The following is a 17,516-nucleotide window of genomic DNA, read 5'->3' as shown; positions in this document are numbered from 1 at the left end:
TATCAATGGCGCGTACCTAACAGTATCTCTTTTCTTGTTTCCGCATAATTATACATCGCAAATTAGAGAAATGTGCGAATGGTAAGCCAAAAAGTGAAGACAGACGTCACTTACCCGCTCGAGCAGGGGGCAGCCATCTTCGTAGCAAAATTTCGAGGCAGCCGCAGTATGGTGGCGCCAACTAGCGCATCGAAAACGTACCTTTTTTGTCCACTGTAGTGAGCAGCATGCACAGGAGCACCTGGCATGCACTGAACTTGCTCTAAAAATCGCGGAATTTTGTCCACTACAGTGGCCAGCATGCAACAAAGGGCTAAGCGACCATCGGTTATCCTCTCTTCGCACAAAATGTCCTGCCCATGTCCATTTCTTTTTCTTAATATCCACTAGAATGTCGGTAACTTGAGTTATTTCTCTGACCAACTCTGCATGCTTCTTATCTCTCAATGTTACCCCTACCATTTTTCGTTCCATAACCCTCTGGGTTGTCCTCAACTTAAGTAGAACTCTCTTGGTTAGCCTCCACGTTTCAGCGCCATAGGTGAGTACAGGTAATGCAACTGTTATACACTTTCCTCTTTAGCGATACCGGTAAGCTGCTAGACATAATCTGCGAGTGCTTCCCAAATGCGCTCCATCCCAATCTTATTCTTCTTGTTATTTCCTTTTCATGGTCCGGATCTGCGGGTACTACATGTCCTAAGTAGACATATTCGCCTACTACTTCCAGTACTTCGCTACCTGATGTAAACTGCTGTTCCTTCCCGAGGCTTTTGAACATACCTTAGTCTTCTGCATATTGATTTTCAAGCCTATCTTTCTACATTTCCTGTCTAGGTCACCAATCATTATTTGCAGTTCATCTCCCGAGTTGCTTAGCAAGGCAATGTCATCAGCAAATCGCAGATTACTGAGGTATTCTCCATCTACCCTTATCCCTAACTGCTCCCATTCCATGTCTGAATACTTCCTCTAAGCAAGCTGTGAATAGTACTGGGGAGATTGTGTCTCCCTGCCTAACACCTTTCTTTATGGGAATTTTGTTACTTTTTTTATGCAGAACTATGGTTGCTCTGCAGCCACTGTATATATCTTCCACCACTTTCACGTACGGCTCGTCTACCCACTGATTTCGCAATGCCTGCATCACCGCCGAGGTTTCAACTGAGTCAAATGCTTTTTCGTAATCAATGAATGCTATGTATAAGGGCTGGTTATATTCCGAGCATTTTTCTATCACCTGATTGATGGTATGGATATGATCGATAGTAGAGTACCGTTTCCGAAACCCTGCTTGATCCTTTGCTTGACTGAAGTGTAAGGTTGTCCTGATCTATTAGCGATTACCTTAGTAAATACCTTATACGTAACAGACAGTAAGCTGATTGGTCTGTAATTTTTAAGGTCCTTAGAGTCCCCTTTCTTATGAATCAGGATAATGTTTGCATTCTTCCATGGTTCCTGTACCGTCGATGACACCAGGCACTGCGTATACAAGGTGGCCAGTTTTTCTAACACGATATCCCCCCGTCCTTCAGCAAATCCGTAGTTATCTGATCCTCTCCAGCTGATTTCCCCCTTTTCACAGTTTCTAATGCTTTCTTGACCTCGTCCTTCGTCACTCGTGGAACGTCTGAATGTTTGTCCCTACCGCCAATCTCATTACGGTCGTGACTACTTTTGCTACTGTAGAGATATGTATACATACATACAAATGTATATGTATATATCTCGAACCTTCGACATCCCACAATCTTCCTTGGGCCGCACGACGACCGTTTCCCACCTCATCGACACTGGCGCTCACCCACCTCTCCATCAGCGGCCGTATCGTGTGTCCCCGACTAAGCGCCGTGTTATTGCCCAACAAGTCGTAAAGACGTTGCTCGCGGTGGAGCGCCTCTAGAGCGCTGTCCACAGAATGGTCAAAAGGTTCCGCTGTAGCGGATCTGAAGCCACACGAGTTGGAGTCAAGGCGTCAACTTGGCAAACAGGGAATGACAAATCATCAAAGGCGACCAGAAGGTCCACGGGCTCGACGCGGCCGAGGCACTCCCCTTCGATCAACATAACGGGAGACGCAAGAGGATTGGCTACCAGAAGCGTGCAAGCGCCGTTGTTCATGTCAAGGACGGCAAACGGCAGCGGTAAGTGGCGGCAGCTGCAGACAACGTTAGAGGGCATAAAGATGACTGCTGCGGCGGTGGTAAAAGGGGCAGTGAGGGGAACCAGAACAGCGGTAACGGGTGGGATGGTTGTGTCACGAGCTACGAGGAGTTTGGCCGCAAAACGAGGACACGGCTTGTGGAGCAGGGCATCAGATGGTGCATCCCTTGATTCAATGAACTCTACTTGAGGACTGGCGCAGTCAATGATATCATGATGCTGGGACAGGAAATCTCAGCCGAGAATGACGTCATGAGAGCATGTGGAGAGAACGATGAATTCGATGAGGTACAAGGCTGCAGCAATGACGACACGAGCAGTGCAGATAGCTGTCGGCTGTATACTGTGGACGGATGTGGTACGAAGAGATAGCCCCTCGAGAGGCGTAGTCACCTTTCGGATGGAGCGGCAGAGTTTTTGGCTGATAACTAATACAGCGGCGCCGGTGTCGACGAGCGCAAGAGTATGAACACCTTCAACGATGACAGCAATAACATTCGCAGGATTAAGACGAGGACTTTGAAATTCTATCGGATACGCTGTTCGTGCCTCGCGAACTGAGGCGGTTAGTTTTCCGGCTGTGCAGCGGGTCGTCGGCGCATTGGTGAGATGGAGCGGCGACGTGGTGATGGCGAATGACGAGGAAGGAAGTCCGGAGGATCAGGGGGTGCTGTTGGAGGACCCGATGGGACTGGGAACTGGGGGCCAAATAAGGTGGCGCAGGCCGTGCAGCAAAGGCGATATTTATTCGGCGCCGGCAGTAGCGTGTAGTGTGCCCAGGGATGCCGCAGTGGTCGCAAATAGGGCTGTTGTCTAAGTGCGCCATTGAGATCGTGTCTGAAGCAAGGGGGGAGCAAACGCTGTTGGTGCCGACCGCATTGGGAGCCAAGCATAGGCATAGGCTGGCTCAGGAGGTGTACTTGAAGTGACTTCGGCATATGTGCGACGCAATACCTGAGGAGGAGCCGGCGTGAATGCTGGAGCGTAGCTCAGTGGCGCAACGCCGGAAGATGAAATTGTGAGCGTGGGGAACGGCATTTAGGGTGCGACCGGAGCTTATTGAGGAACAGGATTAGGGACGGCTTCAGATACATGTTGCTGGATTGCACGGCGAAGCTCCGGAACAAGGCCAGTTGGTGAAGACTCCTTAACATATGGCTGCAGGGACAGTTGCCGCGCGACCTCCTGACGTACAACCTTGATGTCTTCAGAGAGGCTAGACGACTCCCTCTCCGCGGCTAGTCCAGCGAGTGTTGCATGAGGCTGGCGAATCAAAACACGCTCCTTGCGGAGTTCGTCGTAGCTTTGACAGAGGTCGTAGATTTCCTTGACCGTAGTGGGGCCTTTGGTAATGAGCATGTTGAAAGCGCCGTCATCAATTCCTGTGAGGACATGACGTATCCTAACGGCCTCGGTCATGGTCGGGTGAACGCAGCGACACAAATCAACAATGTCCTCAATGTAACTGGTGAACGTTTCACCGGGCGGCTGCACTCGCGACCGAAGACGCTGTTCCGCGCGGAGTTTTCGGACGGCGGGGCGGCCAAAGACATAAATTTGGCCTTGAATTTGGCCAGGTGGTAAAGTCCGACTCGTGATTTTGAAACCACAGATTAGCGACGTCGCTCAAGTAAAAGATGACATTATTGAGCTTACGATTGTCGTCCCAGTTATTATGACGGCTGACCCGTTCGTAAGTGGACAGCCAATCGTCGACGTCGTCATCGCTGCTTCCACTGAAGGTAGCGGGGTCCCGTTGACGAAGGGCACCTGCGCAGGTGACGGGCGGAGGTAGGTAGAATGAAGTCGGCTCCGTCATTAGGGTAATCAACGTTCTGCTGCAAAGTTCCAGGGCGAGATGGGTACAACGAACCTGTGAAATGTGGATTTAATAGTTGGTTTGAACGTCTAGCGCTGCCAGTAATTCGGGCACAGCAGGGTCGAATCGCTAGCCGCAGGGCACAGCTTCAGCGCGAGAGATGGACGCCGGAGACAAGCGATGTTGATGGCGATGCCGCAGCGTTTTCTGTTCTTTGTCTTTACAGTATAAACTTATGAACAATATTATTGGTACAGCAAACACAGTCAAAAAGGCAAAGCCGGCGAATACAATAAGGTAAAGAGAGAAAAAAAGTAAGAATGCAATACAAGTTCAAAAAGTTCATGCGCGGCCGGTTTTGTTAAAATAAAGTGCTTGAAAACTTTATACAATTTGATACATCTTCCCAACGGACATATGAAAACATTCGCGAATTGAATGTGAACAAAGCGGTATATAAAATGAAAAACTCGTTTGAAAATTGTGTTACACTATTGCGATAATGCGGATAACAGTTGTTTAAAAGTGGACAGAGATAAGGATTGCTTGACTGAGAAGGGAGGTTATTCCAAATTTGTAAAGAAGCAAAACGTGTGCTTGCCGTAGTTTGTTCAAACGATTGGTAATAGAAAATTGTTGTGCTTAGCAAATCTTGTTTGATTATTATTGGTGAGGGCCTCCCTGTTGATTACATTTGAGGCTATGGTGTTGTGCACAACTTCATAAAGTAGGATTGCGAGACTAGAGGTAATCAGTGAAGCGATCGGTAAAATCTTGTGAAGAAGTGATAGCGCAACGCTGCGATATGAACGAACTGTAGGTGACCTGATTTTGAAGATGTTGCAGTTGATATAAATGCGATGGTTAGGTGTTTCCCCATGAAGTGATGCAGTAATTAAAATGACTATGAATAAATGCGTAGTAAAGAGCTGTCACGATTGAAAAAGGGACGCGCTTTTAGTAGGGCTCTGATGCCAAAACCACATTTTTGTTTCAAGTTAGAAATGTGCTTAATGTATTTAAGGGTAGCGTCTAGAGTAACGCCAAGAACTGTGCAATGTTCTGAACGTTCAATGCAATGGGAATTAAAAGTAAGTGATGGGATGTGTACGGGAGCCTTGTGATTGGAGCTGAATACTGCTGCTGATAACAAGGCTGCAGATAACCAGCGCATGCGTAGATAGTCCCTCTTTCCTTCTTCCCCTCCTTTCTTTCCTTCTCCATATATTTTCGAGCCGGAAATAAAGCGTCGTCTTTTCGCTCTGCGAATCTGCCTGGTTTTCATCGCGTAGCTGCCGGCCTTTGGCCGGTAGATCGCAACAGTGGCGGCGAGGATTCTGCTGCAGCAAGGAAACCAGCAATACGCCCAAGCACGACAGTCACGCAGAAGGAACCCACCGCCAAGGATCAGCCACGGCACACAGGCTACCGGAATTCGAAGACGAAAAAGATAAGTGGCCGCCGTACCTTGTCAAGGTTCAAGCGTATTTCGAAGCGAATGATCTGATAGACGATGCTAAGAAAAGATCCCTGCTGGTAGCGGCGCTTGGAACAAGGACAATAGAAATTTTGAACGCGAAGGTCTGGAAAGCCTAACGACCTTACCTACAAAGAAGTTGTGGAGACGCTAAGCAGCTACTACGAGCCGGTACCGAATGAAATCTCTGAAAGTTTCAAGTTCTTCCATCGCTGCCAGCAAGAAGGGGAATCTGTACATGCATTCATTGTGGCAATACGACAGATGGCACACAATTGCAATTTTGGAACGATGCTAGACAGAATGATAAGGGACCGTATTGTGTGTGGTGTCAGATCCAAGAATCTGCAGAAGCAGCTGTTAGCGAAGAAAAATCTGAATCTCGAAGAAGCCGAGGCTCTTGCCCTCGCCGCAGAGAGCGCTGAACGCGATTCGCAAGGGATTGTTACTGACCAAGAACAAGCGAGATTGCTAAAGCTCTCTGGCCAATACGAATCGCGCACGAAGTCACAGGGCGTGCAACAATGCAAATGTTGCGGTAAGCATGGTCATAATACAAAGGCTTGTCGACTAATCAAGCGCAAATGTTTTACGTGTGCACGGCCAGGGCATTTAGCGCGAATGTCTGCGGCAAATGAGACAAGCAGGACGCTAGCACTAGCAGCACAGGCGCCAGAAACCGAAGAGAGTGATAGTAGCGCGTCCCAAATCTGGTCCTTGACCACCACGCGCTCTCTTATACCCCCCATCAGAAAATCGTTTGCATGGAATGGCATCGAAATAATGATGGATATTGATACCGGCTCCCCTGTTTGCGTCATTCCCAAAAGCATTTACCAAGTGCACTCCCATCAATGGCCTCAGCTGCAAAAGTCGGAAGTACAGCTTTCATGCTATCTCGAAAAGTTGCCACTCCTCGGTACACTGACCATGCCAGTTTCCTATGAAGGTACCACAGTACAATGCAGTCGGACGGTTTTAGACTGCAATGGCCCCAGTCTTTGCGGTCGGGACCTGCTGAAAAAATTGACAGACGAACGCATTCAGGTGCTGACCATGTATTCGAAGCCTTCCGTATCAAAGCAAGCCTGGGAGGACGTGCCGGTGCTGCCCCAGCAAAACTGCGACCTGTTCACTGATTGCGCTGGTCTCATGAAAGGTCCGCCAGCCCGACTGCACATCAAGGCCGGAGGAAACCCCAAGTTCTTTAAGGCAAGGAAAATTCTTTTTGCACTTCGTGATAAAGTGTCTAAAGAGCTTGACAGATTAGTCTCGGCTGGCATAATATCACCAGTTCCTCATTCTGAATGGGCCACGCCCATCGTGCCAGTCTTGAAGAAGGACGGAACAGTGCGCATTTGCGGGGACTTTAAGATTACACTAAACCCTGTGTGCGAGGTTGAGCAGTACCCCTTGCCTGTCATAGACGACATTTTTGCAAATCTATGTGGAGGAAAAAAAATTCAGTACTTTAGACCTTCGCGATGCTTACAATCAGGTTGAGCTAGATGAAGACTCGCGGAAATTAGCAGTGATAAACACACACAAGGGGCTCTTTTGCTACAACAGGTTACCGTTTGGCATCGCATCAGCGCCAGCGATATTCCAACGAAAAATTGAATCGGTGCTGCAAGGACTAAAAGGGACTCAGGCTTATCTAGACGATGTCCTGGTAGCCGAGAGCAGCGATGCTGATAACGCAAATCTGCAAGCGGTGCTACAGCGTTTCCGCGAGAACGGTATCAAACTTCGTTATGACAAGTGCAAGTTTGGCGAACAATCGGTGACGTATATTGGTCATCGTATTGATGTTGAAGGGCTACACCCCCTCGAGAAGCACGTGGATGCAATCAGGCTAGCCCTTTACCGCGAAATGTTGCCGAGTTGCGATCCTTTGTGGGAATGGTTACATTTTACAAGGTTTTGCCAAATCTTTCCACTATGTTCGCACCCCTGTACAGCCTTCTTGAAAAAGGTGCAAAATGGGTTTGGCACGAAAAAGAAGACGCGGCATTTAAGAAGGCCAAGGATGCTTTGTGTTCAGCCCCAGTGCTAACGTACTTTAATCCGCAGCTGGAGTTGATGTTGGAATGCGATGTTTCACCTTACGGTGTCGGTGCTGCCCTTTTCCACCGAATAAATGGTGGGCACAGTGGGCAAAGCGGACCGCGCCTAGGCATGTTGCCTTATGCTTCGTTCTTCTGCTTTGCACAGGCTTTTCTGCTCGGTTCGTCCGAACTGACCCTTCCGCAAGATGCCACATCAGTCGACACGTGCCTTCAGGATCATGTGGTACCGGACGCCGGGGATTTCGTTATCTGGCGAAACGACTACCTTCTGCAAGCACCGCCTTCGTTCCACGTGACCTTTCCGGACCCCCGTTTAAAAGACCGACAGCCAGGATTCAGCTTCAGTGGGCACAGCGGACCGCGCCTAGGCATGTTGCCTTATGCTTCGTTCTTCTCCTTTGCAAAGATTGGTGGTTATTCCACTACATTTAGAAGTGACTGCCGCGGACTTTTGGTCCTGCCGTGCCCACAGCGCTGCGTTAGCATTGTCAAAGATGTGTTTTGTGTTTGCACGCTTCTCTTATGTGGCGATATTGAATCAAACCCTGGACCCGATCATTCGAGTGAAAACACTTCAGAACTACTAAAGCAGTTAGTCACAGCACATACGAAGTACGGACGAGATTGTAGCCCTCAGAGCGCAGCAAGGGAATTTAGAGAAAACAATATCTGACTTGTGTACGCGTTTTGCTGATTTTGAAAAACAAACTGAGCGAATTGATCACATGGAGCGCGCTATTCAAGGCTTAAAATCAAAACTGGTTCGTATGGAAGATTACAGTAGGCGTTCCAACTTGGTCGTTTTCGGAGTATGTGAGGAGCCAAATAAGACAGAATCTGACCTAAAACAGAAGGTCCTGACTGAAATCTTCTCTGAAATGCTTGATGTCCATTGCTGTTCTGTGGGAAGAATTCATCGTTTAGGAAAAAGCAGTGACAACAGGCCTGTAGTAATATTTTTTCAAGACTATAACGAAAAACAGGCAGTCCTTAAAAACGCATACAAGCTCAAAGGAAAGAATGTGTCCATTCAAAACGACTATTCGAAAGAAACTCTTAGGAAACGAAAACTTTTATGGGAGAGTGCCAAAGCAGAAAGGGACAAAAAAATGAAAGTTAAATTGGTGAGTGATAAATTGGTTGTGGCGGGCGAAATGTTTTCATGGGATGACATCACAAGCACAAGGGTGAAACTGCCATCGCAACGTACACGACAGAATGACTGACACAGTGAGGAGATAAAAAAACAATTCAGACTTCTAAAAATAAATGCGCGCAGCATTGTCAATAAAAGCGAACAGCTTGAATCTATTCTTCTTGGTTACAATCCGCATGTTGTTGTCATCACGGAGACGTGGCTACGCGAGGAAATAGAAAATAAAGACATTTTCCCACCATCTTATCAAGTATTTCGCCGTGACAGATTATCAAGAGGTGGAAGAGTGGCGGTCCTCGTTAAAAACAAAATTCAGACTTCTTTTACTCGACAAATCGATGATCACGAAAGCATCTCGCTTAAGCTACTTTTTCGGGGCCGTTCCATCCTTCTAGTCGCGGTTTACCGTGCTCCAGATTCTCCTCTTAAGTTCTTACGCGATTTGTCGGAACACGTCATCCTTCAAACAAAATAACATATTTCTCGTTGGTGATTTTAATTTACCCGGTATCAATTGGGATCTAGCTTCTGCTGTCTCACGTCACTGCGCACATTCTGGCCATTTGTTTGATATCATGCTGTGTAACAATTTAAAACAAATAGTAGGACAAGCTACACGTATTCATGGTTCATCTAATTCCGTTCTTGACTTGATTTTTGTGAGCCTTTTTCTTGAAAAATTTACTGTTTCGATCCATCAAGGATTGTCTGATCATAAGATGGTGTATTTTACATGCGATTTTGTTGCTGATAAACTTGCCGGACAGTCGAAAACCGTAATTGTAAAAGATTTCTCGCGTGCCAGGGATGAGAGCGTGCTAGATTATTTAGATATGTGTCTTAGAAGCTTTGAAGGAAGTGACCCGTCTGTTCTGTGGTCTAAATTTAAACACATGGCCACACATTGTATCAATCAATTTATTCCATCAAGAATAAAGAGAACTGACAAATCTAATCCCTGGATTACGCGGGATATCGTGCATCAAAAAAAAAAGACTCAAACGCTTAAGAAGAGCACGTGTTCCCCGCAGCACCATCGAAGTGCAGCAGGTTTCTTTGACTAAAGCAGTAGCAGCGGCCAAGCGCCATTACTTTCAAACTATTTTGCCAAAGTTTATACATAATGCCCCTCAGAAATTCTGGAATTTTCTTAGCAAACAGAAGAAATTCCTACCTTCGATGAAGCACGATAAGGCGCTGCTCAGCAACAAGACAGATATTGCTGAAAAGTTTAATTTACATTTTCACAGTGTGTTTTCCACACCTGCAGATAATTCTGTAACTCCTGTTTCTTGTTGACAGCCCATACATGATCTTGTGTCTCAACCTGGTGTGTTTGCAATGTTGTTGAAGCTTAAAACAAAAGCAAGTCCTAGCCCTGATAATTTACCTAATTCTTTTTTACATCGTTATGCTGAAATGATTTCTCACTTTCTTACGATCATTTTTCGAGCTTCTCTCTTGTCTTCAAGTCTGCCTTCTGACTGGAGGGTTGCCCCTGTAGTACCCATACATAAGAAAGGTGATGCCGCATTGTTTAATAATTATCGCCCCATATCGTTGACCTCATCATGCTGCAAACTTCTTGAACATATTATAGCTAATTACATAAAAACCTTTCTTGACGACAACAACATATTATCGCCATTCCAGCATGGATTTCGGAAAGGCTTTTCCACAGTCACCCCGCTCACATCCGTCGTCCACAATGTTGCTCAGGTTCTTGACCATTCCGGCCAAGTAGACGTCATATTTCTAGATTTTAAGAAAGCCTTTGATTTAGTTCCGCACAGTCAACTTATCCATAAACTAGAAACAATTGATCTCCCTTCATTTATTATTAACTGGGTTTCAGCTTATTTATCCGACCGATTTCAATATGTCAGTATCGATGGTCACTGTTCCAACCAACTTCCAGTAACCTCCGGTGTCCCGCAGGGCAGTGTCCTTGGGCCACTACTCTTTCTTATCTATATTAATGATATTACCGACGTCATTACTCACCCTGTTCAAATTAGATTGTTTGCCGATGATTGTGCTTTGTATAATAAAATTAATGTTCCAGGCGACCAGATTTTGCTTAATTCTAACTTATATAGTATTAGCGAATGGTGTGATAAATGGGGAATGGAATTAAATGCTGACAAGACAGTATTTATGCGGATTACAAACAAAAATAACTGCCATTCTTTTTCATAGTCTTCCCACCCGGAACCTTTCAGAAGTCGAAGATTACAGATACCTCGGTGTAACGCTAACGAATAAACTTAGCTGGAACAAACATATTGACACTGTATGCTCATCTTCTTTCCGTAACCTTTGTTTTCTTAGACATAAGTTAAAACAAGCTCGTTCCGACGTCAAACAGCTAGCATATAACACCATGATTAGACCTAAACTTGAGTACGCGTGCACTGTTTGGGATCCACACACTAAAACTAACATTAATGTTCTCGAAAGAATTCAACGCAAGGCTGTTCGGTTTATATTTTCTAAATATCGCAGCACTGACTCACTATCTACCCTAATGCTTAAACATAACATACAGTCCCTTGAATCTCGGCGCAGAATACACAGGCTAAAATTCCTCTTTCTACTAAAAAATAATAAATTATCAATGGCTCCTGATTTGTATCTTAAACCGGCATCGTCTAGGGCAACAAGAAATACGCACACCGAATCACTAACACCTTACTTTGCCGGAACTAACATTTTCAAATTTTCTTTTTTCCCGCGCACCATAACCGAATGGAATAACCTGCCATTATCATCCCTTCAGGACTTTGATTCCTTAGAAAAGGCCGTGCATTGATTTGCTGTCTTGCTTGTACTCGTGTATATTTTATTTTCCTGTTTTTGCACTTCATGCTTTTATGTTTTCTTTTGGAATTGTTGCCCCTCCTGCCAGGACCCTTCACTGGGTCTGCAGTATGATCAAATAAATAAATAAATAAGACAAGCCAATTGGCTTCCGATCACGGACGCTCATCTCAGCTGAGAGAAACTACTCCCAAATTGAGCGAGAGGCTTTAGCCCTGGTGTTTGGCGTGACACGGTTTCGCGATTACCTGTTGGGACGGGAGTTCACGCTTGTAACGGACCACCGCCTCTTATTAGGTCTACTCCGACAGGATCGTCAAACTTCTGTCATGGCTGCCGCCCGAATTCAGCGCTGGGCGCTTTTGCTAGGGGCATACAAGTACAAGCTCATTTGTAAACCTGGAAAACAGATGCTAATTTCTGACGCCCTAAGCCGTTTGCCTGAATCGCTGCAGGAGCCGCAAGCGGAAACAGAAGATCTGTCGGAAATCAAATCAAATCAAATCAAATCAAATTTTATTTTCCTTTGCACAAAGTACAAGGATGGAGCAGCCGCAAAAAGCTACTGCTACCAGCAGCTTGACGAGGCGACTGCCCCCCCTCATGACAGCAGCACAGGCATAATATGGAACAATCCACTATCAAAATAACAAAATCAGAGTTACAAATGTACTGTATTACGAGACAATATATACAGTGTCACAAAAAAAGGAAAAATAATAAGGAAAAAAAAAATCTCTCTATCAGAATAACGGAGCGTAACAAGTTACAAATATACTGTCATACAAGCCAACATATAGTGTTTCACAAGAAGGGAACATGGGAATGACGGATCAAGAGGAAAATCACGCTGAGTTCATATTTCACATTGTTGGCTTATTATACCCCAAGAACAAATGTTTCAAACGTCTTTTAGACATTGTAGTTATATCGATGGACTGATGAGCATAACTGTTGAGGAGAACTGGCAGAGTAAAGGTTAATGACTGTTGGGCATAGTTGTTTGGCGGGGTTGGTATATAGTACACATCTGGGCGACGTGTGTTGTATTTCTGAACAGTTGGCTTCAGTGTGGCGATGTTGCTGTAAAAAAGGTTATTCTTTTTTACAGCTGTGGTGTACGATACGGTAAGACGGTAGCTATAATATTCACAAACCTTAATAACTGCAAATCGTTTAAAAAGTTCTGTGTGGGAATCATACTTTATGTCAGCTATAATTCTTATTACTTTCTTTTGTAACAACAATAATTTGTTTAAGTTCGTTTTGGTAGTCGTTCCCCATACCAAATGGGCATACGTCATTTGCGGCAGAATTAGAGAATTATAAAGCAACAGCTTAATCTTCTGAGGTAACACATGCCTACATTTGTTTATTGTACCAATAGCTCTGCAAACTTTCTTGTAGGTGCCATCAACATGTTGATCCCAAGTTAGGTTACTGGAAAAATGAACGCCCAGAACCTTCATACTCTCTACAATTTCAATCGGAGTGTTATCAAGCGCTATTTTAGGTGTGGAAACACATTTGTTTTTGGGTCGGAATAGGACTGCCTTAGTTTTTTCTGTATTTACATACAGTGAATTATGCTTCGTCCATGCTGCAAACAGCCGTAGTGACTCATTACTGACTGTTTCTATGTCCTGGGTTGTTTTTCCTGTAATTAATAAACTTGTATCATCAGCATAACAGATCAAAGAAACCCGTGAGTTTGGAAACAAGCAATACAAATCATTGACATACAAGCAGAATAAAAGTGGCCCTAGAATACTTCCCTGAGGAACTCCTGTTTCTATGTCTTTAACGTCTGAAGCAAAATTGCCAATTGATACAAACTGCTTACGCTGACTTAAGTAGGATGATAGTAACTGATGCGAAATACCACGAACACCGTATGATCTTAGCTTAAGAAGGAGGTTTTCATGTCGCAAGGAATCGAAAGCTTTAGAGAGGTCTATGTATATTCCAAGTGTTAAATTATTTTCCAAAAAGCTTTTTAAAATTATTTCCTTTTGCTTCAGTAGCGCTGTCTCGGTAGAGCGATACTTGCGAAAACCGTGCTGGAAATCGTGAAGCACTGAATGTTTAGTCAAGTAGCTAGATAATCTTGAGTGTATAAGCTTCTCTAATGCCTTGGAAAAGATAGGCAAAATAGAGATAGGCCTGTAGTTTTTCATTATGTTTCTATCCCCACCTTTAAAGACCAGAGTCACTTTAGCAGTTTGCATTGCCTTAGGAAAAACACCGGTAGACAGGACTAAATTGAAAACATGCGTTAATGGAGCTTTTATAATTCCAACCACGTACTTAAAGGGCTTTACTTGTAAATTGTCAGCGTCGCACACGTTGCTGTTATTTAAATTCATCACTGTGGAAGCGACTTCGTCTTCATCTGTAGGACACAAAAACATGGTACTTTCGCTTGGTGAAATATCTGGTAGTACAGGATCTGTTTCTGCTAAAGAAATACTTGAAGTTGAAAACTGGCTTATGAAGAAGTCATTAAAAAGGTTTGCTAGACTAGATTCTGAGACATTTTTACCCTCATGGGAGATCGCTTCGATTTCGTTAGAGCCATGGGTACGACACAACACAGCATATAATTTCCTCCAGATTAAATCAGAGCGCTGAGCATCATGTAAAAATAAGTTAGAGTAGTAGGCTGATTTAGATTTTCGGATAATACTGACAAGCTTATTTCGAAGAGATTTAAATTCAATAAGGATATTCTGATCTTTTGTTTCAAGATACTGTTGAAAAAGACGATTTTTGCGATCAATCTTTTCTAGGATATCCCTCGTTATCCAAGGCTTTCGGATTCGATTTGCCTGCTTGACAGTTTTACGAGGAAAACCTTCAGTATAAGTAGTCTTCACTGTTGCCAGAAATGTTTCGTAGGCTTCCTCAGCGTCTGTTTTTGTGTATAAATATTTCCATGTAATGTTCTGAAAGGATGTTTTAAAGCGCTCTAAATTGTTCTCCGAAAGGTCTTGAATTGTTCGTTTATCTTTCTTCTTCTTCGACGGAGTTGTTTTCACAATCATATAAACAGGCAAGTGATCACTTATATCAGCAGCTATTGTATCTGCAATTATCAGTGAAGATAAGTGGTTAGTTACAAAGAAATCCAGCAGAGTCGAAGACGTACCAGTGACTCTTGTCGCAGTTGTGTAAATAACATCACTGCCATACATGCTAATGACACAACTTAATAATGCTTGCCTTGAGGCACATTCAAGTAAATTAACATTAAAATCACCACCAACGACAAGCTTCAGATTTTTTTCTGATGCAAAACACAAGATTGTTTCAAAAAAGGTACAAAATTGGTCAAAACTTCCCTTAGGTGCTCTATATATACCAACGAACAATTGATCCTTGCAGTAAACTGCTACTGTTTCGTAGTCATCGGTTACAGTGGTGAAGTTCTTTTCAACATAACACTGAAAAGATTTTCTGACGAGTACGGACACACCACCCCCTCGCTTTCTGTTTCGAGTCACCAAAAAATGGGAGTAGCCTTCTGGTGTATACATTTCTGAACCACCATTGTACCAGGTTTCAGTTAATATGATAACAGAAAAAGTGAAATTGAGGGTGTCAAAAAATATTTCTAAACTCTCAGTTTTGTTTTTCGCTGAGCGACAGTTAAGATGCAGAAAGGAAAGGTGCTGTGTATGTTTTCTATTTCTCTGAGAAAAAAGCGAGGGTACAACAACCATGTTGGATTAAATTGCATAATCTAGTCTACACCTCGAGTTCCTGAAGAGTCATTTCTGACCTTACGACGATCGCTGTATCCCCAACGTCTTTCCTCAAGAGAACTTTGCCATTTGCATGCCACGCAAAGCGAAACCTGTTTATTGTGGCCCAATCTTTGGCTTTCCGCAGTAGCTCTCGGTTGTGTTTTGTCAGATTTTCCATGACAAATGCATCCTTTTTCGCTTCCGCCAGTTTTTTTCGTTTCTCAAGCCATATATCCCGTTGCATCTGATGGGCATACCTCACAATGATTCCAGGGATTTTCCCTCTTTTAGCAGGTAGACGGTGGATGGCAGTGACGTCACCAAGTTGCAATGGAGGCAACTCAAGTACAGGTGCAAGGTCGTTAACTTTTCGGAGCAGATCTTCACCTGGTGTTACAGGAAGAGCATGGAATTCTAGATTAAGACGCCTACTGCGCCACTCTAGATCATTTACATCTTCCAGGAGCTGTCTCTGGGTTTCCAAGACCCGCCCATTATAAACCTTATCTATGCTTTTAATCTTTTTATCAACCTTATGGTGCTTTTAATCGACGAATGGGACCAACCAGCGGTTTCCCACCAAGAGATTCAAGCGATCACAGCAGCTGACGGGCTTTTGCAAGAGATATGCAGGTACGTGACTAACGGATGGCCCTCCGTCGTAGAAGGTGACAGCAGGGAAGTGGCGGAATTCCGGAAAAGGAGACATGAGTTGTCTGTGGAGAAGGGGCTGTTGTACTGGGGGCATCGTGTGGTGATACCAAGTGCGGCGCGTGAGAAACTGTTGACGATGCTACACGAGTATCATCAGGGTGCGTCAACCATGAAGACAAGGGCGAGGGCTATGTTTGGTGGCCCGGTTTAGATCAAGATATTTGTAGATTGGTCTCGAATTGTCGATGTGTGCAGGCTTTGCCCATGCCCCCTAGGAATCCTGTCAGCCGGCCGATTTCAAGAGAGAGGTGGTCACGGCTGCATGCAGACTATGCAGGGCCTATTGGAAACAAAATGTTGTTGGTAATTGTCGATGCACACAGCAATTGGATAGAAGCCATTCCAGTATCTCGAGTAACCGCTAAAGCAACTGCCGATTGCATGAGAACCTTGTTTAGCAGGTTTGGATTGCCCCGCACCATAGTTACCGACAATGGTACACCCTTTACTGGGTTAGAGTTTGCGGTATTCCTACAGAAAAATGGAATCGAGCATATTCGTACCCCGCCTTATCACCCCCAGAGCAATGGTCCTGCGGAACGGGCAGTAAGAACAGTCAAGGAGGGCTTGAAGAAAATGCCGGGCGTAGAGTTGACAAATGCTCTGGCGAGAACTCTTTGTAACTACAGAAATTCGCCACAAGCTTCAGGCTCTACTCCGTCCGAACTTCTGGGATACCGTTTGCGCACAAAATTAGATATGTGTTTTCCTCCCAGGAACTACGAAATGCCCAAGCATTCAGAGACTAATTCCACCAGTTGGTACTTCACCCCGGGAGACGCAGTCTACGTGCGCAACTACGGCGTACGAGAAAAGTGGACACCAGGCAAAGTGTAATCGACGGGTGGTGCCCGTCTAGTCACAGTGGCTACTGAGGACGGAGTCGTTCGACGTCATGTATACCAGATTCTAAAACGCTCATCAGACACCGACGGAAGCAGAGAATTATCAAGTCCTGCAGAATCACCTCCTGCGACCTTAGGGGCCCCGACAGACGAGGCTCACGACCTTCCCGAAGGGCTTGTTCCTGAGCTACGCCGGTCCACAAGAACTAGAAAGCCAGTGGAGCGCTATGGCTATTAGGGGAAGGAAATGCTGCTGAAAACAATGCTTCAGATAACCAGCGCATGCGTAGATAGTCCCTCTTTCCTTCTTCCCCTCCTTTCTTTCCTTCTCCATATATTTCCGAGCCGGAAATAAAGCGTCGCTTTTCGCTCTGCGAATCTGCCTGGTTTTCATCGCGTAGCTGCCGGCCGGTAGATCGCAACAAATGCCATGAATGTTGTCTTAGAAGGGTTGATCTGCAAGCAGTTGCGATGACACCAGTGCAAAATATTATTGAGATCAGCAGTCAGCATAGATGTTAATAAGTGGATTGATTTATCAGTAGCTAATATAGTAGTATCATCGGCATAAAGAAACTTCTGATTTAGCAAGACAACTAGGTAGATCATTAATATATATTAAAAACAGCAGGGGGCCGCGAATAGAACCTTGAGGTACACCTGGATTAATTATATTGTGAAGATGAAATAGCAAAGGGGTGTTT

The 17,516-nt window shown here is 44.8% G+C and overlaps 1 pseudogene; it reads left to right on the top strand.

The window, feature by feature from the left end:
- The first annotated feature begins 5,259 nt into the window (after positions 1–5,259).
- LOC146171974 (uncharacterized) lies at positions 5,260–17,062 on the top strand (annotated as a pseudogene).
- Positions 17,063–17,516: the final 454 nt, after the last annotated feature.

The sequence above is a fragment of the Amblyomma maculatum genome, unplaced genomic scaffold, assembly GCF_055883805.1.
Source record: "Amblyomma maculatum isolate TAMU_Amacu unplaced genomic scaffold, ASM5588380v1 scaffold_15, whole genome shotgun sequence".
In the NCBI taxonomy this organism is placed as follows: domain Eukaryota; kingdom Metazoa; phylum Arthropoda; class Arachnida; order Ixodida; family Ixodidae; genus Amblyomma; species Amblyomma maculatum.
This window is presented reverse-complemented; position numbering and strand designations above follow the sequence as displayed.